Source organism: Oenanthe melanoleuca, chromosome 17, assembly GCF_029582105.1.
Source record: "Oenanthe melanoleuca isolate GR-GAL-2019-014 chromosome 17, OMel1.0, whole genome shotgun sequence".
Lineage (NCBI taxonomy): Eukaryota > Metazoa > Chordata > Aves > Passeriformes > Muscicapidae > Oenanthe > Oenanthe melanoleuca.
The window spans coordinates 9,636,230-9,661,026 of NC_079350.1; the positions used below are offsets into that span (position 1 = coordinate 9,636,230).

Here is a 24,797-nt window from a genome sequence, read left to right on the forward strand (position 1 = left end):
GAATGCCACGAGCAGGTGGCTCCATGGGGACAGGACAAGCAGGACTGCAGCAGGACACTGAGCTGGGCACAGGGACAGCAGGCTGTGACACAGACCACCCAAACCCACCACAGGGGCTCCAAAATTGCTCTGCAAAGCCCTTCCACCCCCAGCACCCACTGCCATCCCTGCCCATGTGGGCTCTGGAGGGCACAGTGGGATGGGTGAGAAGGGCACTGGGATACAGCCCCAGCAGGAGCCACAGCAGCACAGGGAGAGCAGAAGGAATGTGCTGCCCCTGCCTGCTGGGAAATGCAGGTGCCAGCTTGCCTGCTGCAAGGGAGCTGCTCAGCCAGGGAAGGGCTGCATGTCTCACACACCTGCCAGGGGCAGGGCTCCTCCCAGGCCAGCAGAGCCAGGGTGGGATGTGAGGCCAGTGTTGTACAGGACTCACAGGGACCCCACAGCAGGAGAGGAAGAGAGGGAACAGCAGCCATTCAGCCTGCCCTGCACAGCCCCACAGCTACACAGATTCCAGGAGGAATCCCAGCAAAGCCTCCACAGAAGCAGCAAGAATTTTGGGTATCCCAAAGGAAAAAAGGAAGCAGACACAAAGCACACTGTAGCCATCCTAAATCCCAACTGGAAAATACAGCTGTGAGCTGCAAGATGCAGTCAGATGTCACCTTGCTCCCATTTTCCTCCCTGTCCCTCTACCCCATCCCAGCCACACAATCCACCTCTAGTCTGAGAACAGAAAACTATTTTCTTTTTTTCCCCCATGGTAATTTTTCCATGCATCAGTTAATCAGCACAGAGGGATGGGATAGTCCCTAAGGCTCATAGACCAGCAGTAGGGTTGATGTGGGAAGATATCAGATCCCCTTCTGCCTGCTCCAAAAGGGTGTTACTCATCCTGATAATGCCCTACCAAGGCACTCTCCTCCCAAAACAAGGATGCCTGCCCTGAGAACATAATGGTACAAGGGAACCAGCTTGGATACAGGCTCCTGGGGTAAACTGGGACCAAACAAGAAATAGGGCAGATTGTGGAAATGCTGGATATCCACGGAGTCCAGGAGTGGCATCAATAAAAGCATCAAAGCAGATGCATGTCACACAAACAGCATCAAGGGTCTGGAAAAAACTCCTGATTTCCCTGTGGTGCTGGGAAGAGCAATGGCTCAACTCACAAACAGATCTGAGGAGCTCCTTTCCCTGGGGAAGGACATGGCTGTGGAGGCACAAAACACTGCTAGAAAACTGCTGACCTTGCAGTCAGCCTCACTTGAGCAGCTCAGCACAGAAAAAGGCTCTCTGCTGGATGCCCTCTGAGATGTAACCTGATCCCACAGTACACATCCACTAATCAATCGAGGGATAAAGCAAAGCAGAAAACAGCCTTTTTTTTTTTTTTTTTTTACTGGAATGAGCCCAAATATGCACAATAACAGATCCCACTCATAGCTATTGCAAACTCAAGTACTTGGGAGAGTTTTGCATCTCACATCGCAGAGGGAGCATACTTCTGCAATAGCATCATTGCTTCTCAAATTGGGTATTTGAGAGACTTCCTAATGACCTCATAGCAGCACATGTGACCACTAAGTCATCTTCTCAAAGGACCAGGAATAACATCAACAGGCCCTGTTTTGGTTGTGCACAGGACAGCTTTCCTCAGCACAAGCAGGTTCCTAAGGAGGAACTCTGGCCTGAGCTGGCATCGTGGTTGTTTCTCCAAGAGATTCTGCTTGGCCTTGGAAAAGATCCATCCTATTAAGAGATGAAGACCCATTAGCACATACTAAATTCCACATACAAATTTAGACACAAAAGTTGTGCCTATTGTTTATCCCAGTGCAGGCCATATTCGTTGGGTTTAAGGCCTCTCTATGATAATGTGAATCCCAGAAGTATTCCAAATGCATTTCAAGAGATAAGAGGTGAACTCACAAAACACAAAATTACTTGAGAGGGTTTCCAATTTTTTTTTTTTCTCCCAGTGCTTAAAAATAACCCGCTGTGCTGAGCAGCAAAGCAGGAATTAAGAATTTCTGGCTGATGAACTGGTGAGCTGATCACATTAGGATGGGAAAGTTGCCTTTTGCTGACCTCAAGCCACCACCAGTCAAGGTGTCACTGGGAGAAATAAATGAGTGAACACCTGTGATTATGTTAACACTGGGGTGAAGGTAACTACACAAACAGCTCAAGACAGACTGATGGCCTTGAACACCTGAGGAGATCCCTGCTCTGTAGCCAGCACAAAGCTCCTGCAGAGGAAAAGGACAAAATCCCACTGTGGAGATGTCAGGAGACCTGCACCACACCTGTGACCAGTTCCCAACAGTGATATGGGTACACACATCCAAGCTAGAACAAGGAACATCATGAAACAGCACCCAAGAGCTTCTTCTGCCAGGTCTCTCCTGCAGCAGCAGCACAACAGGTCCACAAATCCTCCTGTCCCTCCTCAGGGACTCTGCTCCATGGGCCTTACACCCTTGCCTCCCACCCAGCCCAGCTGTGGCAGCACCTCCACCTGCCTTCTGATGATCCTGTGAGCACCAACATCTGTCACACAGGACCAGGACACCACCTAAGTGGCCTTGGGCTAAACACAGACACAGCTGAGGAACACAGAACAGCCCCACTACAGAGGCTGGACCTGCACAATGTTAAGGCTTTTTATTCTTTCAGTCAGAGGTGGTGAAAGCCAGCTCCTGCCTTCACCTTTCCAGGAACTTTTGATGGAACACAGAAGTCTGCTGTAAAAGTGCTGTGTTTACACCCTGCAGCCCTGTCCTGTCTTTACCCAGTGTGAGTGTGTTCACTCCCACTACCCCATGAAACATCTGCTCTGCTGGAATCATCCTTCCACTGCAAAGAAACCAAATTCCAGCCATAAACCTGGGAAAAGAGTGGGGCAGAGTTTGGCATGATGAGGAAGGCAAGTTTGAGATGTGACATCTTCCCAGAAATACTGACAAGCCACCTCCACACACCAGGTGCTGACTAGAGCTGCTCTGAAGGATAAGAGAAGGCTCAGAGCTGACAAGACAGAGCATGTGGTGACATTACAGACACCTGGTGTGGGACACACCCTTCCCAAGGGGTGCAAAACAAGGGCTGCAAGGGCAGCACTTAACTTCCCCCATCCCGTGCCAAGAAAGCTTTTCCTGCTCTAAAGGGAGATGATCAGAGTCCTCCAGAGGACAAGTATCAGAGCAGAACTTCTTTGCCTCTCAGACTCTTCCCAAATCACCAGGACAACCTCTGGCCCAGCCATAGGACAGATACATCCTCATGTCCCCAAGTGATAAATTTCTGCAGGTGGCCAAGCTCCCTGTTTCTGGGCACACAGCAGCTGCTCAGCAAAGCCCTGTCCTGCTGGGACATGGGAGCAAAGACCTCAGCACCCCCTTGCCACCACAGCTCCCTCTCCTAGCAGTCAGAATGGCTGGGGAGGTGACAACAGAGGAACAACAGCTTCAAAAATCTCTCTCAGAGCTTTCATGTTACCAGGAAAGATCCAAACAGGAGCAGCCTCCCATTTGTCCTCTGCTTAAGCAACAGGGTCCCCATCATGGGCTGCCTCAAAGGTGAGGGTGAAGTGGGGTAACCCCAGGTCAGAAGCAGGGCAGTGAGCTCAGCTCAGCTTCACTGCTGCAATGACAGAGGCTCAGAGAACACATCATCCACGAGGACTGAGCTGCTGGCACAGAGCAGAGCTCAGCAAGGACACACTTGTAAACACTCTCCCTGGCCATCGTCGCTGATGCAACGAGAAAGGGGCAGAGAAAACCATTATCTGCAAACAGACACCCCTCCCTATCCCTGGACACCAGGACTAGCTCAAGCAGGACATCTCCAGCCTCTCTCTTGTCTGTGTGTTGGGCCAAAAACCCTCTGGTGTCCTGCTGCAGATGAGGATCACTGCCACATCAAGGAAGGGCTCAGCTCCCACAAGCCAGAAAACCTCTGCTCTGGGTTTGGACCCCAACCCCCAGAAGCAGTTGGTATATTCAGCTGGCACATGGCCTCTTTCAAAGCTGGCCTTTCTTCCTGAAGCACTAACATCCTGAGCATTACCCTTCACATGTTCCTCCCCACCACAGCTGCAGGCAGCTCCTTCTGCCCATCATCCCTGTCAGGAGTTTGGAGCAAGGAGATGGTGTAAGGTGTTCTGACAAGCAGAGCTACACAGGTCCTGGGACTGCTGGGGACAAAGTCCTGCTGTCTCTGACAGTGATACTTCCTTACATCTCTTCCTCTCTCCCAGAAGTTTCCCAGATGAATCTATGTTGGTATATCGCATCTCAAAACTACAAGCTGCAGAGATCTGAGGAGACTAATGTCTGAGTAGTGATTCCACTCCAGCTCAAAGAAAAGCCAACCAGCATTCTTTACCAGAGATTTTATTGCAGACACATGGAAAACAACAGCAGGAAAACCAAAGCAACCATAAGCACAGGCTGTAAGCTTCATCAGGGAGGAACAGCACAAGGAGAGATTCAGCACCAGCCATGTGATTTTCCCAGCAAGGGACACCAACCCAACTGAACCATGGAATGGGCAGAGCTCAGCTTGTGGCAGCAATGCCACTACAGCTCCTCCTCCTGCAGCACACAAAGACAAACCTCTGCAGAAATAAGTGGTGCATGGGAAAACTGGTGGTAACAAAAGAGCTGTCAGCCAATGTCAGCCTGTTGCTGATGCCCCTGAAGCCTTTACAGCTGCTGCTCCAGGGCCCTCTGGCCATACAACCCCAAACCTGACCTCTGCACTTTGGACCTGAGCAAGCACATGGAGAGCAGCTGGCAACAGTGATCCCCACATTTCTGTGATTCCTCAGCAAGGACCCTCATCTTCAAATAACCAGAGCCCATGCTCCCAGCCCTTCTGGCTGCCCTTTCTGGCATGGAAACAAAAGGCAGGAGCAGTTCAGATGTGCAAGATACCAAAGGGCCCCTCCACAAGTGAGGATCTGTAACCCACCCAAGGACACTGCTGCTCACTCCACAGCACCAGATTCATCCTAGACAAGGACTGGTTTGCACTCTGACAGGAACACAACATGAAGCTCCAGAGCAGATGGCAGTGCCAAGATCAGGACCAGACCACAGGAGCTCTCCTTTTCAGTGCCCACGGGGCATCCACAGAATTCCTGTTGCACAAGGGGTGCAGAGTCCAGGGATGCAGGGTTGAGCCCAGCAAAGAGGCCTTGGCTAGGCAAGCTTCCACCTCCTCAGCAGCTCTTTCCATCCCAGCCATTTCCCTTCCCAGCAAGGCTTCCTGGCCAGAGCAAGCACGAGGGGTGTTGCAATCCACAGCTCTGTCTGAAGAAATCCAGCCCAGCCCAGACACAGCAGCAGGCCTCTGGACTGGCCTGACTTGGTGCCATCCCTGGACACCCACTGTGTCCAGAAGCTCGTGCCATGTCAGAAGGGAAGTTTACTGCTGAGATACAGAGAGCTGCTCTGCTCCCTTTGACATGCAGGATCATGATGGGTAACTCAGATGTGCACACACTCATCTCATCATGGAAATTTTTCTGCAATAAATGCAGCAGATTGGGGAAAAACCCCTCTCCCTCCCATGGCAAGGGGCTGAGGAGGGTGGATAAAAGGCAACTGTGTGCCTTGTGCATGTGTGGCCTCAGTCTGGGCAGCATCAATCCCACACTCAGCCCTGGGGCAAAGGATGCTCAGGGGGGTTCATCCTGTGCCTCCTGACAAACAATTCCAGTGGGAAAACACCCATGAGCTCATTGCAGCAACAGACACGTCCTACAAGCACTGTTCCACCTGCAATTCCCCATGCAAACACGGGAAATCCACCAACAGGATCCCTGCCTTTCCTGCAGAAACAGCACGAGGGCCTGCTCATGTTTCCCATGTCAGCACAGAAGGATTCAGATCCATTACATATTACATTAACCCTACTGGGACATTTCCCACAGCTCACTTAAATGTTTCCAAACCTGCAGGATGAGGTCATCCCAACCTAAATGCATAACCCACTCTCCAAGGTGGTTCACTAGGTATAACTTCCAAGCAAAAGCAAACAAAAACTGATCTGGTGTGATACCCTGCTCCATCCCCAACATGTTCAAGACTTGGCAAGACAAAGCCATGGCTGAGCTGATCCCTCACATGCTGGAGACAGTCCCACTTCCAGCAGGAGGTCAGGCAGAGACCTCCAGATATCCTTGCAGCCAGTGCTTCCATAATTCTGTGGCAGCAAATGAGATGAGGCAGAGTGATTACTGCCAACAAGAAATGCTTGCCTCAAGTTTCTCTGGAGAGAACCTTCTAGATAATATGAAAGTTTGGTTAGCAGGGATGTTGGCACTGACACAATGGGGGCTAATTCTGTCCTGGCAGGAACACTGCAGTGCCAGGATCTGAGCCCTGATGCATTGCACAGGTCTCAGACAGGGTCAGCACACTGCACAAATTAACACCCACCACAAGAAACCCCTTCTTGACAATTTAACTTCAGCTATGCATTCAAATACAACAGCCAGCAATAATCCAAGAATACAGGTTAAAAGCCAGACAGCCAATAGCTCTCAGGATATTAGAAGCAACTAGAAAATTCATTTCCCACTATAAGTCTTTACTCTAGGGAGGTCTCAACAGGACTGCTGCTATTCTGTGTCCTTCCAGTGCTGGGAGGAGGCCAAAAAATGCTGTAGCAGAGACTGAACCACAGTAATCACTGGTGGGTTCAGTCCCTGGGAGGAAGGCAGAGTGTCTACATGAGGTGCTGTCTGAAGGGTGATGGGGAAGCAGCTGCTGGCACTGAGGTGAAAGAGGGTTGCTGCTCACCAGAGGAACTGCCATCAGTGCTGCTCCTTCCAGATGTGCACCCATGGTATCCACACATGACACTGGCCAGCAAAGCTCATTTTCTCAGAGTAAAGCCCTGTCCAGGTTGCCCAAAAACATAAAAGTACAAGACAGCTGCTAGCCAAGTATGCAGACAGAAGGCATCAAACCCGTGGAAAGAGGAAGGACATTTTGTGAAGTTATTAGAATAATATCCATCACAATCCAGAGAAATGCAAAACACAAAGTCCACAGGATGAATTCCCAGCATTGGACCCTCATTCAGGGCAGATTGAGGGAGCTCTGCTGGTCTGATTTGTTCCCTTCAGCAGCACAGGGGCAGTGCCACAGCCCAAACAACAACAGGCCACTGGAGGCACATTCCCAGCACCCCCAGCTCAGCCCCACTACAAACGCAGAAATGAAAGATAAACATTCCTGGAAGATCACATTACCCAGCAAGAAGAGATGACAGCTTGTCAGGAGCAGCAGAAACAGGCTGAGCTCAGTGAAATGCACTCATCATAGGCTGGTATCTTCCTACTGGAGAATACTGATACTCCAGCTATTTCTGCTACAGCGTTTAATTTTTTTATTTTTTTTTACCTTTTGACAGGCAGAAACAAACAAGCACAAGTGAAATAACATAACAGTAATCGAGATGGACAACAAAACCCAACACTTGGCTAGTTTAACTCTCCATGGGAGGGTAACACACAAATGACAGATGCCACAACCAAATGATAAATGCAACAAAAACATGCCCAGACTCTCATTCTTCAAGGAAAAAGAAGAGCTGCAAAGGCAGTGTGCTCTGCAGGCTCCATCTCTGTATTTGCTTGTTCTTGAACAGCTCTTCGTTGCTGATGGGTGGGACGTTTTAACACCTTAAATGCTATTCCCAGAGAAACTGAACTAACTCCTCATTTTCACAGCACAAATTCATCTGGTTGGAAGAAAATACCCCGCCCTATTCCTCTGGCCTCCAAAGTGCAGCTGGCAGCCTCAGGACACGGGACAGTCCTGGGGAAGAAACACAACTGTTTATTCTGTTTGTCTGTCCCTCCTCTCTCCCCCAGGGCACACAGGAGCAGATTGTCTCCGGTGCCATCTCCTGACAGGAGCTGACTTGTTCCAGGTTCATTATGCACTGGAGTTCTGCACTGCAGATAGATTTGGGCACAGCACCCAAACAGCAAGAAAGAAAAGTCAAATCAGGTCAGGAGAGCATCATCCATGCTGGGAGCACTTCCAAGCAAACACCCAAAGCTGCTGCACTAGGAGAAGACAGGTCCCAAATCCAAATTTTGGAGTGACTCCACCCAGTTTAATTCCTTGGTCATGCATTCTGCAAGCATTAGCTCTGAGTGGGCTGGGGTTCTAACAGCTCCACACTTGAAGCTTCATGGACAAAACAAGGTTTAGGCAGAACTTTTCAGAGCACAGATCATCACTCACATGCACCCTGCCAGGTCTGGGATGACCATCAGCCAGGCTCCAGATGGACAGACCCAGAATCCCATCCAGGAGCAGAGTGGAGGGTGAAATGGTTGAGCTTCTACAAAAAATATACAACCTCACTGCCATCCATCAGAGCAACAAGAGTTCTACCAGCCCTTTCCACCAAAGAAGGGATTATTAGCCAGTAAGGGCATGGAACAAAAGTAACTTGTGCTCATAACTATTTTACCTAAAGAATAAAATAATACCACACAAAAAGCAGATATTTAGTCTATGTAGTACTTGCATTAGTATATACTCTGAAGGAAGCCAAATGAAGTTGGACAACCTAGAAAGAGGAGTTTTCTACTTCCACATCCTTGATTTTCCACCTGTGTGAAACTAAACATTGGAAGAAGCTTCTGAAAACTCCCATGGAGCAAACATGCTTAGGTGACAGGAAGAAAAATACCACCAAGCCTGTGCTGACCTGTAAATTCTACTTTCAATTATTTGTTTCAAAAAGACAGCTCACAGGAGTGACTGAAGAGAGACTACAGGCAGAACATGACTATGGAGTAATGAAAGATTTTAACACATCTTGCCTTATGCATTCCTGTCTTCAAGTTGCATAAAACACTGATAGATTTAAAGTTTGGGATTTGAAACTTTCCCCTCCCAGTCTGACTCCACTGTTAATTTTTTTTTAAGAAAGATTGGAATCAAGTGGCTCTTTGGCTCCTATTTCCACAGCCAATAAAAACTCCACCCACCCCCAATCCATTTTTGCACAACTAATGCCTTCGTGATTGGCAAGAAGTGATTTTAGGCACAAAGAGGCTCTGGCATCAGAAAGGTGCCTTCCTACCTTGCCTGTGAGAACAGGTTGTACTTTAAAGCTACTGGCAGCAAAAGTTCCCTGTGTTGGGAACACCACCCAGCATCACCTCAGACCAGCTTTGCTTAATTTGCAACACTCTCAAACGATGGCTCTGATTATTTTGGAAGAATAACCCAGTTGCCATCAAGAGAAATGGAAATCAGCATCCCTTCTGAGAGTGAGACCAGAGACTGCTGGGATCCTCTGCAGCAGAACATTACCATCAAGTCTTCCCTGTTCAGAATGTTCTCATGCATTAACAGAAAAAACACCATCAATTCTCCATAAATTCCTTTGCTGAAGCCAGCAGCAAAACGTCTGCGGAATTAAGGCAGATGAGAGCCTTCCCTCACTTGGGCTTATCCCAACCCCACACACACTAAAGAGAGAAGAAGAGCTCAGGAAAGATGAAATACTTCCTTGCCATCATCTCCTGTTGCTGTCCAAGCAGCAGGGCCAGCAGCTGGGAGCATCCCTGGGTGCTGTGTGTGCTCAGCTGCTGGGCTCGCCCGGCGCGGGCTCCGTGTGCCACGAGCAGCCGGGCGTGCGACTCGCGTGTTAAACCTTCCTGGCTCACCAGGCAAAGTCCAGATTCCTTCCCTGCAAAACACACTGCATGATCTCATCTGCAAGCAATCAGCCTGAGAAATCAGCTTGTTAAAGGAAGCTTCTAGGAAAGGAGAGAAGTCTCTGGAGGATTTGGGGGCCTATATAATTTTAACCACTTTGTTAAACCCCAGCTGCTCTTCTCCCCATTGGGGTCACACAACCAAGAAACCATTTCTTCTCCCACACAACTCCAGACAGGACAGTTTGCCAACACCTAACTGCAGCATCCTATTTGCATTCTCCACAGCCTGAACATGCTCACATTTTAAAGTAAAACTCATCTCAAGCAGGCGCTGAAAGAGTGCAAGGACAAACTCAGGGCTGCAAGCTGAGCAGCATCCAGGAAAGCAATTCATTAAACATGCAACAGTGATCATCTCAATGTGCAAACCAGAATACTCTCTGAATTTCTGGATGTGTATTTCAGCATTTCCTCACAATTCTCACAGGGACCCATGACATGCACCAGAAGACAGGAATAACCAGCACAGTGGGAGCAAGGAACAAGCAATAAACTCCCAGCTTTGTCCTGAGATTGCTCAAAGTGATGTAACAGAATTTTACCTGAGTTTCTGGAGATGCTGCAGGAGCCCTATATCCTCCCTGTGCCACAACACACCCAGACAGCAACACTTTTTACTGCTCAGTGAAAACCCTGAGGAAGCAGCACTGCAGAATGGGACAGAATGCAGCATTTGGTTCCCTGCTGCACTCTCAGCTTGGCTCTCCAGGGCACTGTGGTGAGCAGACTGAGCAGCCTGGAGTCCTGTGCTCACACCCTGGGTCACATTTGTATCCCCCCAGCTCCCAGCAGCAGGACCACGGCTCCTGCACCCAGCAGGGAGGGAGGGAAGATCAGAGCAGCATCCTGCCTTCTGCACTTCCTTCCATGCTGTCACACCCTGCTCCCAGCAGCAGCTCCCAGGCAACCCTTCCCCAGCTGCCCCTCGCTGCTCATTCAAGTGCTTTGAAAGACTTTCCTTGAAATTCTTGCATAGAAATCCCTGTTTAATGTTCAGTGTGAACACAGGAGGGAGGGGGGGAAGCCAGCCTGTCTCTAACAAAGGAGTTCTGGAAGAGCCCTTGGCTCTTCCCAGCTGTGGATTATTCCAAGTGAAGTGATTTTTCACTTCCAGCACCTACTTTCAGTTCAACTTGCAGAAGTAACTGTTCTGAAACAAACAGAAGACAACAAAGATCAGGCAACACACATTTATTATCCTGAGAGCAAATGAAGAAGTTAATTTAATCACACTGGTTTCTCCCTCAATTTGTATCCTTACAAAAGCTACTTTAAACAAAAGTTACTTTATATAAAAATTACAAACACCTCAGCCCATATTTGCTGTAGCCACTGTGCAAATCAGGATGAGGGACTTTGCCCTGGACAATGCAGCATCACAGTCATGCTGCAACTTTTTTTTTGGTCAATGGTGGCACCTTCTAGCTCCAAATGACACTGTGAAGCCTCACAGCAATTTGAAATATATGCCTTGAAAAAGCTTTATGATTTCTGTGTCTTCAAGAAGCACAAAATTCTCACTGCAAACATTCAGGCTAAACAAAATGTTAAAGGGGGGAGTCTCCTTCAAGCTTTTTATTCCCCAGCCAAATTTCTAATTTCAGCAGATTAAGAGCAGACACCCTTCTCACCCCACCCCCAAACTGATGTCCACTACTAAAATCAAGGTACAGGACAACTGCCTCCAAATTCCTGGAAAACCACAGCTCAGAAAATTCAAAGTATAAAGGGAGGGGGGTAATACTGAAGGGCTCTGCTGCTGGCTCCTCTGGTGTAGCTTCACAACCAAATCATGAAAGAAGAAAAAGGAGACTTTCCAGCTCAAGTTCCAAGTCCTTCTTAAAAATCAGTTTATAACCACTAAAATAAACACAGTAAGAACAACTGTGCAGTAACTGGGAACCTGCAAAAACAGCTGCAATTTAAGAGCAGTTTAGGCAATGTCTGGCAAACACCAGCAGATACAACAGCCCAAGAGGATGGCAGGGAATGAAACAGTGAATTTTACCCACAAGCTCATTGAGGAACTGCCCAAAGTTCACCCACACTGGGCAGCAGCAGCTGTTCTGTGCTGTTTACTGCTATGGTGAGCATTAGAACTGCCTCTCTCCCAAATTCCAGCCTCCTCCTGGCTTCTCCCATGCCCTCACCTGCCCCGTGCTGCCCCAGCCCAGCCAAGGGATCCCAGTGCACCTGACAGCTGGGCAGGCACATTTCTCCCCTCCTGGGTCACCCCAAAACTTCCTGTGGGTCCCTCTGGGGCACAGACCCCCCCCTGCACCTCCCCAGGAAACAGCCACCTTGAAGGGAAGGAAGGGCAAGAAACCTGGAACAAACTTCTCCAAGACACCATGACTTGGATATTTCAGCTGCTCTACGTCGCTTCAGGGCATCTCCAGAGCAGCAGTGACCACAGCAGATGGTGCAGAAGGAAAGACATCCAGAGCCCCACTGCCATCCCACCTCTGGGCTCCAGCCAACACAACTCCCCAGGATTTGGGCATTCTGGCTTCTCTAGAACTGAAGATCCAGCTCTCTCCCCGGTGTTATCCGAGGAGCCACCCCAAGCCACATGCTTTGAACATCCTCCTGTCAGCAAAGCTGACAGTTTTCAATTACAGCCACTTGGAGTTGTTCTTGGCTCTCCATCCCTCACCACAGACCTGTGCTCTCCATGGCTGGGCTTCTCAGTGTGCTCAGGAAAGATGTGACAAATAAAAGCCTTACTGGACACTGACTGGAACTGGAAAGACAAAAACTCCTAGGAAAGCCAAGGAGACAGCTCTGGGGGAGGAAGAGATGCCCTGGGCTATTTCCAGGGGGGGAAAGCACAGGGAGCCTCGCTCTTGGAAGTTTTAAAGCTTTTAAGTTAAGTGGGACAAGGGGTAAAGCTTCCAAACTAAAAGAGAGGAGACACAGATTAGAGATGAGGAAGCAGTATTTCTGAAATGAGGGTGGTGAGGCTCTGGCACAGGGTGCCCAGAGAAGCTGTGGCTGCCCCACCCCTGGAACTGTCCAAAGCCAGGTTGGACAGGACTTGGAGCAACCTGGGATAGTTGAATATATTCCTACTCACTGCAGGAGCACTGGACTAGAAGAGCTTCAAAGATCCTTTCAAACTCAGTGGTTCTAAGATGCTGCAAATTTCAGACTGCAACCATCAGAAGGACAGAGATCATTTGCTCACAGCAAAGGAAAGCTCACACCACCTGATACCTGCCCAAGGGACAAGCACACACCTGGATAATAGATTTAAGGCTTCTTAAAATACAATTACTTTCCTAATTATACACTGGAGGCCAGAGCCCACAGGCTGAGCAAGCCACGAGCAGCACAGCAGTTAATTCACAGAGAGCTCCTCTTGATTTCCACAGCCCACATTACCCAGACATCAGACTGAATGGACATGGAGCCTTTCTAATTTTATAGTCCACAGAGACAAGGCAGGAGCGGCTGATGGAAGAGCAGCGAGGCCTCCCTGCCCACACACACCACTGCTGCTGGCTCCACAACTGCTGAACTGCTTCTACATTTTTTTAAAAGATTTTTTTCTTTTTTATGGAGTCAGCTGAAGAGAAAATGAAGAGCTCGGCATTTTAAACCAAAGCATTTCAAAATGCTTGTTTATCTTTCAGCCTCAAAAGAAGAGAAATAAAGTGAAACAAAATCTCAGTCATTCCCTCTTAAGTTTTTCCTCTCTGTCTCCAACAAAGCAAAGTGCCCTGAGCACCACTTGATCACTTTTTCTTTTCTTTCCCCTTTGGCTTACAACATTTCAATTCGAGAAATTGATATAAAAGAGTCTCGGATTCTCGTATTTTATCTTTTCCCCATGTTACCTCTCCACTAAAGAGTATTTAGAAGGCAGAGCAGCCAAAGGAACAGTGCAACTAACAAAAATTAAAAAAAAGGATGGGGAAACACACCAACGAACAAGCGGTGGCATAAACCAACAAAGGCTACAATAAAAGTTGAAAAGCAAAGTTTTCACAGAGAGGTCTCCTTAAGGAAAAGAAAAATGGAAAGCTCTATTTTTCACAAGGGGAGAGATCCCAGGGAAACGAGCCATGAGGCAGCACGAGTGCCCAGCTCCCAGAGTGGCGAGGAAGAAGCAGATCCCGGGAGCCGAGCCGAACAAACGCGCCCGCAGCGCACAGCCCCGGCGGAGCGGCGGCACCAGAGCGGGGCAGGGGCAGGAACCCGGGCAGGGCAGGGGATCCGCACCCCGCAGGGACCCCCGGGCAGGGCAGGGGACCCGCACCCCGCAGGGACCCCCGGGCAGGGCAGCGGGACCCGCACCCCGCAGGGACCCCCGGGCGGGGCCGAGGCCGAACAAAGCCCGGCACCCGCTCTGCTCTGCGGGGATCCCGGGCACGTCCCTGCTCCGAGCCCCGCGCGGCCCGGGCAGCGCTCCCACAGCTCGGGGGGCGCGGCGGGGACTGAGCCCAGCGCAGCCCGGGGACCGCGATACCCTCGGCGCACCGGGACCCCGCGGGGTTCAGCGAGCGGGGCCACGAGCCGAGCCGGGCCGTGCCGGGCCGGGCGGCCCCGCGCTTACCTGGGGCAGGCCGGGCGGCGGCGGCGCGGGCTCGCGGCCCCTTCCGGCGGGCGGGCGGGCGGGCGGGGGCGGCCGCGGGCGCCGCGCTCTTAAAGCGGCCGCGCCGGGCCGGGGCCGCCGGGAGCGTCGCTACGGCAACGGGAGCGCGCGGCGGGAGCGCGCGGCGGGGCGGCGGGAGCGCGCGGCGGGAGCGCGCGGCGGGGCGGCGGGAGCGCGCGGCGGGGCTCGGCCCCCGCCAATGCCCTGAGCGCCGGGCCGGGCACCCGTGTGTGTCCTTGTGCATCACAGTCCTTCCATGTCCCCTGTGCTCCAGAGTCCTTCCGTGTCCCCTAAATGCCAGGACTGTGAGCTACCATCACGGCCACCCGTGTCCCATGTGCTCCAGGGCTGAGCACCCATGTTCCCTGTGCATCACAGTCCTTCCATGTCCCCTGAGTGCCAGGATTGTGAGCTGCCAGCACTGCCACCCGTGTCCCTTGTGCTCCAGAGTCCTTCCATGTCGCCTGTGCTCCAGGGCCGACCACCAGTGTGTGCCTTGTTCATCAGAGTCCTTTCATGTCCCCTGTGCTTCACAGTCTTTCCATGTCCCCTAAATGCAAGGACTGTGAGCTACCATCACTGCCACCCGTGTCCCTTGTGCTCCAGGGCTGAGCACCCATGTTCCCTGTGCATCACAGTCCTTCCATGTCCCCTGAGTGCCAGGACTGTGAGCTACCACCACTGCCACCCGTGTCCCTTGTGCATCAGAGTCCTTTCATGTCCCCTGTGCACCATATGCCACTTTTCTATATCATGGCTTTTAGCTCTGTCAAGTGGCTCTGTTGCTACGAGGCAAAGAGAGGCACAGACCCTGCAATGTCTTTACTAGATTGCTCATTGATTTGTTGCATTCTTATCATTTCCCCTGCCTTTTGTCTCCTTTCCAAGTCTTATTTACAGCAGCATTTTCAGCCTCCCCTTTCTCAGACACCCAGTTGTGCAATGGGGTAGAGCAGCATGCAATATCTAGGTGAGACAAACAATGAAAAAACACTTTAATATGTTCTCCATTTCGCTCCTGAGACATCCTCAGTCCAACTGAGAGTGAGACAGAGGGTGAATAACACGCCTGAAGAAAGCAGCTGTGTTTATAATTCCCATGGCACGCCTCTGCAGGGTGCAGCTCTGGTGCCCTGGTGTCGCAGGAGGGGAAGCAGGGCTGGCTCCCACGCTTGATGGAGACTCAGGAAGCTGCCTCAGAGCTTTCTCTGCTAGTGAGGGTGTGAAAAATCTTCTTACATCTCCCTGGGAAAAACTACCGAGCTGCCCCGGGTCTGGTCTGGATGGGCATGGGGGCAGTCAAATGTTCCTGTTTTAGGATTGGGGAAATACGGAGCAGGGTGCCCCTTTAGGAGCATCTTTGGAGTGCTGCAGAGAATCACATAATCATTAAGGGTGGAAAAACCCTCCAAGATCAGCCATTAACCCAGTATCACTGTGCTCAGCACTAAACTATGTCCCCAAATGCCACACCTACACATTTTTTGAACAGGGATGGTGACATCAGCTCTGGGCAACGTGTTTGAATCCCCGACCATCCTTTCAGAGAAGAAGAAATTTCTCCTGATATCCACCCTAAGCAGATATTAGGATCTCCAGTGTGCCTGGTCCTGTAGGACACATCTTTAGTACTAAATTAAGCCACTCCTGAGGACACTGCTGGGTCACAAAGGTGATCACATGTAATGACAATCTCCCAGAATGGTCCCTGGCCTGGCTGCAGGACTCAGGGATGGGGATGCTCTGTTTAAGGGATCTGTGTCTATTCTGCTGAGTTACCCTGGTTTATTTTTGCAGATTCTGGTTTCCTGCTGGCAGCATCCTCAGCAATGCTCTGTACCTGAGCCGTTTCAGATTTGGTGTCTGGAGCTCTGCAGCCACTGCCTGTGTGTCCTGCTCAGCTCCTGTCTCTGCTGCCCTCTCGTGATGCCTCTGGATGTGCTGGGCTTGAGGGAAGACTTTGCCTACCCCATCGACTCTGAGACAACACCTGCACCATTGTTAAAAGTACTTTCCATTTCCAACAACATTTATAATTCCTGAATTTTACAAAACTTGTTATTTGTGTGTTCTCCCCTAGTTACACAAGGGACATCCTCTAAAGGGCTCATCCTGAATCACCACTTGCAAAAGTTGTATATCAGCTGCTCCTTAATCCAGACAGTGCCTTGGCTTTTATTTTTTAACTAAGCAGCTAAAATCTCATAGTGATTCAGCTTTTTTTTTTTTTTTTTTTTTTTTTTTTAGGCAAACAGGTCTCTGTGCTCAGTCTGCAGTGCTGTACTTGGCTTTGCCACCCCTCCTGTGCAATCACACAATTTCCTCCACCCCTGGGTCACATCCACCTGCTGTGGGTCACTATGAAACCTCTGAGTTCTGATTTTATCCAGACCTGAGGAAATCACTGCTTATTCCCAGGAAAATACCTGCTTTCTGGGACACTGCTCAGTGAACATCTGTGTGAGGCTGGCATGGAATTAATTGGAATTAAATCCCAGGCAAGTGTAAGAGATTGGCCAAGGAGGTGGTGAGATTCCATGCTTGGAGATTTTAAAAGTTGGGCTGGTGTTTTGGGGATTAATTGATGGGGACAAGCCCTGCTACATGAGACATGAGTCTGGAGAAGGGGTTTCACACTCCTTTCCCCAGGCAGCCTCTTCCCAGGAGACTGGGCTGGGAAAATCCCAGGAAGCCTCAGACTTTCCTCAGGATGCCTAAATTAAGGCAGCTGAATCCCAGCCTCAGGGGCTGTCTGATAAACTCAGAGAGCTGAAAATACCTTCTCCTGGAAATCCTGCACTCTGCATTTCCTGCAAGGAGCCAGGAGTGGCTCTCTGTGTGCAAAGCAGCTCCTGGGGCAGATTCCTCCCCTGCTGGCTCCCACCGCCTGCTCCTCTCTGGAGGCAGCTGCCCTTGCTGTGCAGCCCCCACACATCATCACTGTCTCCAAAATCCCCACACCTGCACTGCCCTGGAGCTGGGGCAATCCCGTGTTTCATGCACAGAACCACCCAGTAACCCCCTGCTCAACACAGAAAGAAATGGTGGAATTGTGTGAGAAGGGACCACTGGTGATTTCTAGTTCAACCAGCCCTTAATCAACCCTTTTTCTCAGCATGTCCCATGGTTTTAGGGATGCCCCAGGGTTTTCTCAAGAAGATATCCCAGTGCTGGGTTCATCTGCTGCCCCATCTCCCCAGAGCTGCAGCATCTGCCCCAGGACCTCTCCCAGTGCCTCAGTGGATGTCCCGGCCATGCCATGGCTCCCCACTGCCCTTGCTGCTCAATCTGAATTGTAAAACACACTGTGAAAATCTGATCTCAGCAGTTTATTCTTACAGTGTCACCGAGGGAAAACAGCTTTGCTCTCTGATTCCTTTGAGAGCTGAGCTACTTTCTTTTAACCCCTGAGAACTGACATTAAATCCCAACACGTGAATACAGCACTGAGACAAGTCCTGCAGCAGGGACAGGGAGGTCAGCCCAGCACAAACCCAGCCCAGGAGGGCAATTCTAATTCCTGCAGTCTTTTGCTGCAGCTCATGGAAACCAGAGTCTCTAATCACAGTCACAAACAAATCAGCAGGAAAAACTGCCCAGCTCTTGCTGCTGGGCTTTCATCAACGCCTTGTGGCCACTGCTGGGCTCGTGTCACCATCCAGAGTCCTGATGTCCCTTTGGAGGGGCAGGAACACACAGGTGCTGCGGTGGGTGATGTGCAGGGACAGGGACAAGGACAGGGACAGGGACAGGGACAGGGACAGGCACAGGGACAGGCACAGGCACAGGGACAGGACAGGACAGGGACAGTGCAGCTCCCCGCAGCCAGCCCCGAGCTGTCCCCGCAGAATCCGCCCGGCAGCGCTGCAGAAGTCTCTGTGCGGTGTCTCCGTGCGGTGTCTCCGCGATTATCGCGGCACAGCGGCCGCGCCGAGGTTGCGCTGTCCCGGCGCTGCGGAGCGCGGCGCTCCCGCAATCACCGAGCGCTCCCCGGAGCGGTTCCGAGCATCTCCTGTTCCGCACAGCAGCCGCTCCCCGGAGCGGTTCCGAGCATCTCCTGCCGTGAACAGCAGCCGCTCCCCGGAGCGGTTCCGAGCATCTCCTGTCCCGCACAGCAGCCGCTCCCCGGAGCGGTTCCGAGCATCTCCTGTCCCGCACAGCAGCCGCTCCCCGGAGCGGTTCCGAGCATCTCCTGTCCCGCACAGCAGCCGCTCCCCGGAGCGGTTCCGAGCATCTCCTGTCCCGCACAGCAGCCGCTCCCCGGAGCGGTTCCGAGCATCTCCTGCCCCGCACAGCAGCCGCTCCCAGGAGAAGTTCCGAGCATCTCCTGCCCCGCACAGCAGCCGCTCCCCGGAGCGGTTCCGAGCATCTCCTGCCGTGCACAGCAGCCGCTCCCCGGAGCGGTTCCGAGCATCTCCTGCCGTGCACAGCAGCCGCTCCCCGGAGCGGTTCCGAGCATCTCCTGCCCCGCACAGCAGCCGCTCCCCGGAGCGGTTCCGAGCATCTCCTGCCCCGCACAGCAGCCGCTCCCCGGGGCGGTTCCGAGCATCTCCTGCCCCGCACAGCAGCCGCTCCCCGGAGCGGTTCCGAGCATCTCCTGCCCCGCACAGCAGCCGCTCCCCGGAGCGGTTCCGAGCATCTCCTGCCCCGCACAGCAGCCGCTCCCCGGAGCGGTTCCGAGCATCTCCTGTCCCGCACAGCAGCCGCTCCCCGGGGCGGTTCCGAGCATCTCCTGCCGTGCACAGCAGCCGCTCCCCGGAGCGGTTCCGAGCATCTCCTGTCCCGCACAGCAGCCGCTCCCCGGGGCGGTTCCGAGCATCTCCTGTCCCGCACAGCAGCCGCTCCCCGGAGCTCTGCCCCGCACCCGGCCCGTCCCGCTCGGGAGCCTCCAGCAGCACCTGCACCAGGAGGATGCCGGCACACAGCAGCAGCCACCGCTTCACGGGATCTTGCTCCTGACGCGGCAAATATTTTCTCACGTGGGCTGGGTACAGCACCTTCCTGGCTCTCCTGCTCCGCTTTGTTGAGAGGTCTGAATGTCTCCTGACAGCTTGGGCAGCAAACATAGGCCCGGAAAGATTTTCTGAATTGTTTTTCAGCATATCTGTGCTGGAGAAAATGTTTTCTCTGGTGTAAGGCAGCATGTCCTTAGCGGTCTGCAGGCGTAGGGAGAAATCTATGGAAATACCTCCGAGATTTTTTAATGCAAAAATCAGAGCTCTGAAATAATATTAAGAAATATTAATAACAAAAGAGGAGTTTTTATTTACTCTCATTAAAGCAAAAAGTGCAGAGCTCCAGAGGTGAACTCTTGGAGTGATTTATGCATCTTTCTAGGGAGCTCCTCTTTGATTTCTCGCCCTGCTCCTACCTGTGCTATAAATACTTCCTTTGATGAGTGAAGTGATGATGGGAGGAGCTCAGCCGGCTCAGAAATCGCTCTGGAATGTCTGTACCCCATGTCAGCCCCTATCTGCCCAGCATCTGCCCAGGGGCACTCGCTGCTCACAGCAGCTCCAAGTTCTCTCCTCCCCACTTCTGCTCTCCTTCATTACCACTGTCTACCACAAGGCTCTGCCTCGAGACATTTTGAGAGTGTGTCCTTCATTTAAATTCATGCATTTGCTATAAAGAGCAGAATCTGAGCATGGCTGTGCTGTGCCCTGCCTTCCCACCCCATCCACCCTGGCCTTGAGCTGGAGGGATGGAGATGAGAGCCTGCAGTTTCTCTTCTGACCCTGTGCAATCTCAGCACTCTGCCCCAGAAAAATGAGCAACCTCAGCACTTGCTCTGGCAAGCTCCATCTCAGATATGCCCAGAAAAGGAAAAAACAGCACTCACGTTCAAATTCTTTGTGCCTTATGATTACTAAACAGAGCCTGGAAGGGCTGAGTGCCCACAAACCTGCTGGAAAGGGCTACAGCTCTCTCAGGTTTTTGCCATGAATTTGGAAGATTTAACTGCAAACTTCATGTGTCACTGTGGGCCACCTCAAGCAGGAGGGAATGAAAGGTGGATTTCTGTAAAAAGACCCTGGGCAGTCATCTCTGGATGGCTCCTGTAAAATCAAACAATAGAATCAAAGTCCTAGAATGTTTTGGGTTGGAAGGGGCCCTAAAGATCACCTGGGTGCTGGGTGGATGTTAAAGACAGAACCCAAAGATTCAGTATTCCATTCAACTTTATTTCAATCAGGATCATGCCCAAGGAGGACATGATCAAATCAGCTTTTTCCAGCTGTCCCATCACCTGAGCTGTGTCACCCCAGTGCAGGTAAAGGCAGCTCTGAGCACAGGCACCAGGGATTGTCTCCAGCCCTGGCACCAGTGGCATCACCTGCTGTTCATCACGTAGAGGTTTTCAGTGAAGTTCCACCTCTCACCCCCTAATCCATCTCCCAGCATTGCCCAACTCCCAGCTGGAGGGAGGCAAGTATGAACCCAGCCTCAGAGGAACCCCAGGAAGAGGTGGGGACCTGTAGGGACAAATCCTGTTCCTATTTCCAATCCCCATTTCCCATTATTGCCATGCCAGTGTAGCACAGGGATGTATTTATAACTCCCAGGTGAGCTTGTCCAAGCAGGTCACTGGATCCTCCTCAGGTGAGGAGATGAATCAGCCCTGCAAGCAGCAGATCTTCTGCCCACCAGGTGCAAGGAGAAATAAAAATACCTGTTGAGCTGGATCCCAAGAATTGAATTTCACCCACCCTTTCTCACCCAGTGCATTTCACTGACCACAGAGACAAGAACTGAGCTGTGGCTGCATCAGGAGCAGCACTCAGAGCTGGAAGTGCTGGGTGTTTGGCAGAAGGAAGCACCAAGGAGTGGTTTCTGCAGCTGGAGGTGACTGAGGCCATGCACAGATGGAGCTGAGGACACCAGGTCACATCAGGCCAAAGAGTTCTGCAACTCAGCATCGAGTTCTGACCTCGAGCCACCCAGGGATCCAGAGCTGTTTGTGCTGTCTGAGCTGCAGGATCTGCAGGGAGGGGCAGAAATGCTCATTCCATCATCCTGAAGGGCTGGAGCCAACCCAAGGCACTTTTGGAGAGAGAAGCAACGACCTTGAAGCCAAGGAGCAGCTTATCCTGGAAGGAAAAGCTCAGGAGTGCCTCTCCAGGGCCCCACAGCACCCAGGCTCCCAGTGACTCAGGACCCTGATCCCACAGGGGTAGATGAAATCACCTCAGGAAGAACTGGGCAGTCTGCTTGGTATGTCAGGAAAAGCACAGGATAAAATCACCAGGATGTGCCAGCTGAGAGGCACAAACTCCTCCAGTCCCAGTTTTGGAAAACCTGGCAGCTGGGGATGGCTGGGTGGGAATGCAGCACAGAAATCCCTGATTTCAGACAGGGTGGGAATGCAGCACAGGATTCCCTGATTTCACAGGGTGGGAATGCAGCACAGGATTCCCTGATTTCAGACAGTCCTGCCTGCATCTACTGCTGCACAAAAATTGTCTTGGGTGGCTCAGGGAGTTTAAAAGTAAACCATAAATTCTGGGAATGTCTTTTTGCAGGATTTTGAATTTTTTTTAAACTTTTTTTTTTTTTTCCTCAGTAGAACAGGAAAGATACCACATGGATCTGGTTTGAGTGAGAGCATTTGTAAAGTGAGGCACATTTGGACAGGAACAGGAAAGGGGCAAAGGTACAGGTGAAAACAGAGAGTTTGGCCGCAATTAATGTTTTACATTCTTTCAAATATCACTTGCTGGCCACAAAAATGTCCACTCACCTCAGGGCAGGTTTTCCAGGTGGTCTTTTCCCAGGCCTGGCTTCCTGGCCTGGCTTTTTTCAGGAGACAGGGATGGGGAAATCCCAGGCAGACTTACTCAGGCTTCCTCAAGTTACCAAAATTAGAGCAGCTGAATTCCAGCCTGAGGGATTAACTGATAAGACATCACAGGAAGCTCAAAACTCAAATTAGCATCCCCAGAAGATCCTGGGCTGTTTGTCTCCTGCATGGAGCTGTGAGGGAGGAGCTGCTGTCACATCCCACTGTCACTGCCCAGGGAGACAGGAGGGACCACCAGCCCCACATCTGCACCTGGAGAATACAAATGGTGCTGGGGAGGGCTGCCCCTGCTGCAGGCACTTCTGGGATGGCTACAAGCCCCCTGAGGTAGCTCTGGATGCAGACCCTAAAATAATACCTAATATATATTGATAATTCAGAGAAACTGAACTGATGAGGGGAAAGTGTCAAGGAGAAGTAAATGAGTTTCCAGATTAGTTCATGACATCAGCAATCTGCACTCTCTAGTTTCAGTGCTGGCTGCCTTCCCCACCCCACCTGGAAATGAACCCATCTGAGATGACTGGCTGATCTCACCCTGCCCCAGGCTGGCAGATTCCAGATGCAGCTGCCCGAAACTTCTCTCCCAATCCAGATGTTTTAGGAACTGAAGCACCTCTCTTACAGAGGAATGCTGTTAAATCCCTGCAATCCCTGATGGCCGAGCATTGCCAGCTGGGAGGGGAAGGTCCAGCTGGACCTTGGCAGGCAGGAGGGGGACAGAGAACAGCTGAAGTGGGACCTTGGGGACCCCCGAGCTGAGTCCTGGGTCTGCCTAAACCACCCCTGTCCGGGGCTCTGCACTCAATCCACTTCAGTGCTGCCCTGCACAGCTCAATTTCCCCGAAGTTTTACATAAACCTCACTCCCCACCCCCTGCCAAGGGAGGGAGGGAGAACCAAGCAGCGCTGTCTCCTCTCTGCCCGGGTTTTGCATATTTCAAACCTCTTATCGTGCTTCAGCTGAAACTGCTCGGCAGGATGCTGGGGGGGCACAGGCTAGTACTGGGGCGTCCCTCCCTCCATCCCTGCATCCCTCCATCCATCCCTGCATCCCTCCCTCCATCCCTCCATCCATCCCTCAATCCATCCCTCCATCCCTCCCTGCCCCAGAGGTGCCCAAATACGGTCCCACCCGGCTCTGGCATTACTTCACCCCTCGCATATGCAGCACACCTATTCACACATCTCCGCGGATGTTTGCCATTCTCGGCCCGGGTGTGATCCCTCCTGCGAGTGCTCTGATGCCCCCGGGTTGTTTTCCTTCCAGCCCTGCACCCTCCCCACCCCGGAACGTGCACTTGCTCACTCCCAGGTCTCTGCAGCACCTTCTCCCAGCCCTTTCCTCCAATTTATGATTTCCAAGCCTGTCTCCTGCAGCCCCTTCCCCCCCAAATTCTGGTTTCCAAATTCTGTCCCTCTGACTCTGTTCTCCCACCATTTATGGATATTTAGTTTCCACAGCTCTGGAAAACTCTTTCCAGTTCATCCCAGTAACTATTAACAGCTATTCTCTGAATATCCTGTAAGAAGAAGAAACTAGATTCTATTTACAACTACTTTTGAAAAACATTGGCTGTAATTTCTCCCATCTCTTCAGGATGCTCACAGGTAATGCACTCACTCCTGTATTTGCCTGTCCCTCCTCCTCCTTCCCAAGCAGAGGGGGTGCTTGTCCTCCTCCACTTTTCCAGGACTCACCCCATCACTGCATGGTCTCAAAACCACTGCAGGTATTCCCTCTGCACCCCTGGAGGAACTGCAGCCCTGACCCACCTGGGCTGTCCTTGCTGCAGCCCTGATCTTCCCTGCCATCACTGGGACCCAAATCTGCTTTCCTGGTGGCACCTCACCTGTTTAGTGATGGCCACAGGAGCTGGAAAGAAAGCAGCAAATCCCTTCTAGGGATGGGCAGCAGCTTTTCCTTGTCCTGAGCACAGGGAAAAGTCACTGGTGTACATGGGGATGGGATCCCTCTGCACCCCTTCATTTGCCTCTCTCTGCAAACTCTCTCAGGTGCCCTGGGCCAACATCCCAGATCCCCAGGGACAGCCAGAAGCCTCAGGAGAGAGGAAAGGTCCTGCTGGGTGGGCACACAGCAGTGGAGCAGCCCCAGCAGCACTCAGGGCAAGCCCAGCAAGGCTGGGGTGATGCTGTGCTGTGAACAGAGCTCTGCTCCAGGGTCACCAACCTTCCCAGGGTGCAGGGAAACCCCAGGAGCACTCAGCCTGGCAGCCAGGCTGGCCCCACCACCAGCACCCACCTCTGGAGGCAGCTTCAGACAGGCTGCTTGATTGAGGAGGCTGCTGGGGATTAAATCCTTTTTAGGAATATTTCAATCCAAAGCTCCTCTCCCCGAGGCAGCTGAAGTTATCCAGAGCTCCTGCAGAACGTGCACCCACCCCCTTTCCTTCCATGGAGCTGGGCCATGTCCAAGAGGAGCACAGGGCACATCCCAGTGATGCTCCCCATCCCTGCTGCATCCCAGCCCCAGTTCCTGCCTGGAGTGCTCCAAGCCTGGGGAGAGCAGTTCACAATCACTGTATGAACAGAACAAACCCTTCCCAATCTCACAGCAGAGCAATCTTAGCAGTAAGCTCAGCTTACTGCTTAACTTAAGCTCTCTAAGCTCCCACA

The 24,797-nt window shown here is 51.8% G+C and overlaps 1 protein-coding gene across 1 annotated transcript in view; it reads right to left on the bottom strand.

Annotated features, from left to right (window-relative positions):
* LOC130260170 (discoidin domain-containing receptor 2-like) overlaps positions 1-14,392 on the bottom strand; it is a 50,445-nt gene extending 36,053 nt beyond the window's left edge. Inside the window, exon 1 of the mRNA XM_056505329.1 lies at positions 14,322-14,392. The gene's annotated coding sequence lies outside the window, so the exon portion shown is untranslated. The remainder of the gene's footprint in view (positions 1-14,321) is intronic.
* Between the last annotated feature and the right edge of the window lie 10,405 nt (positions 14,393-24,797).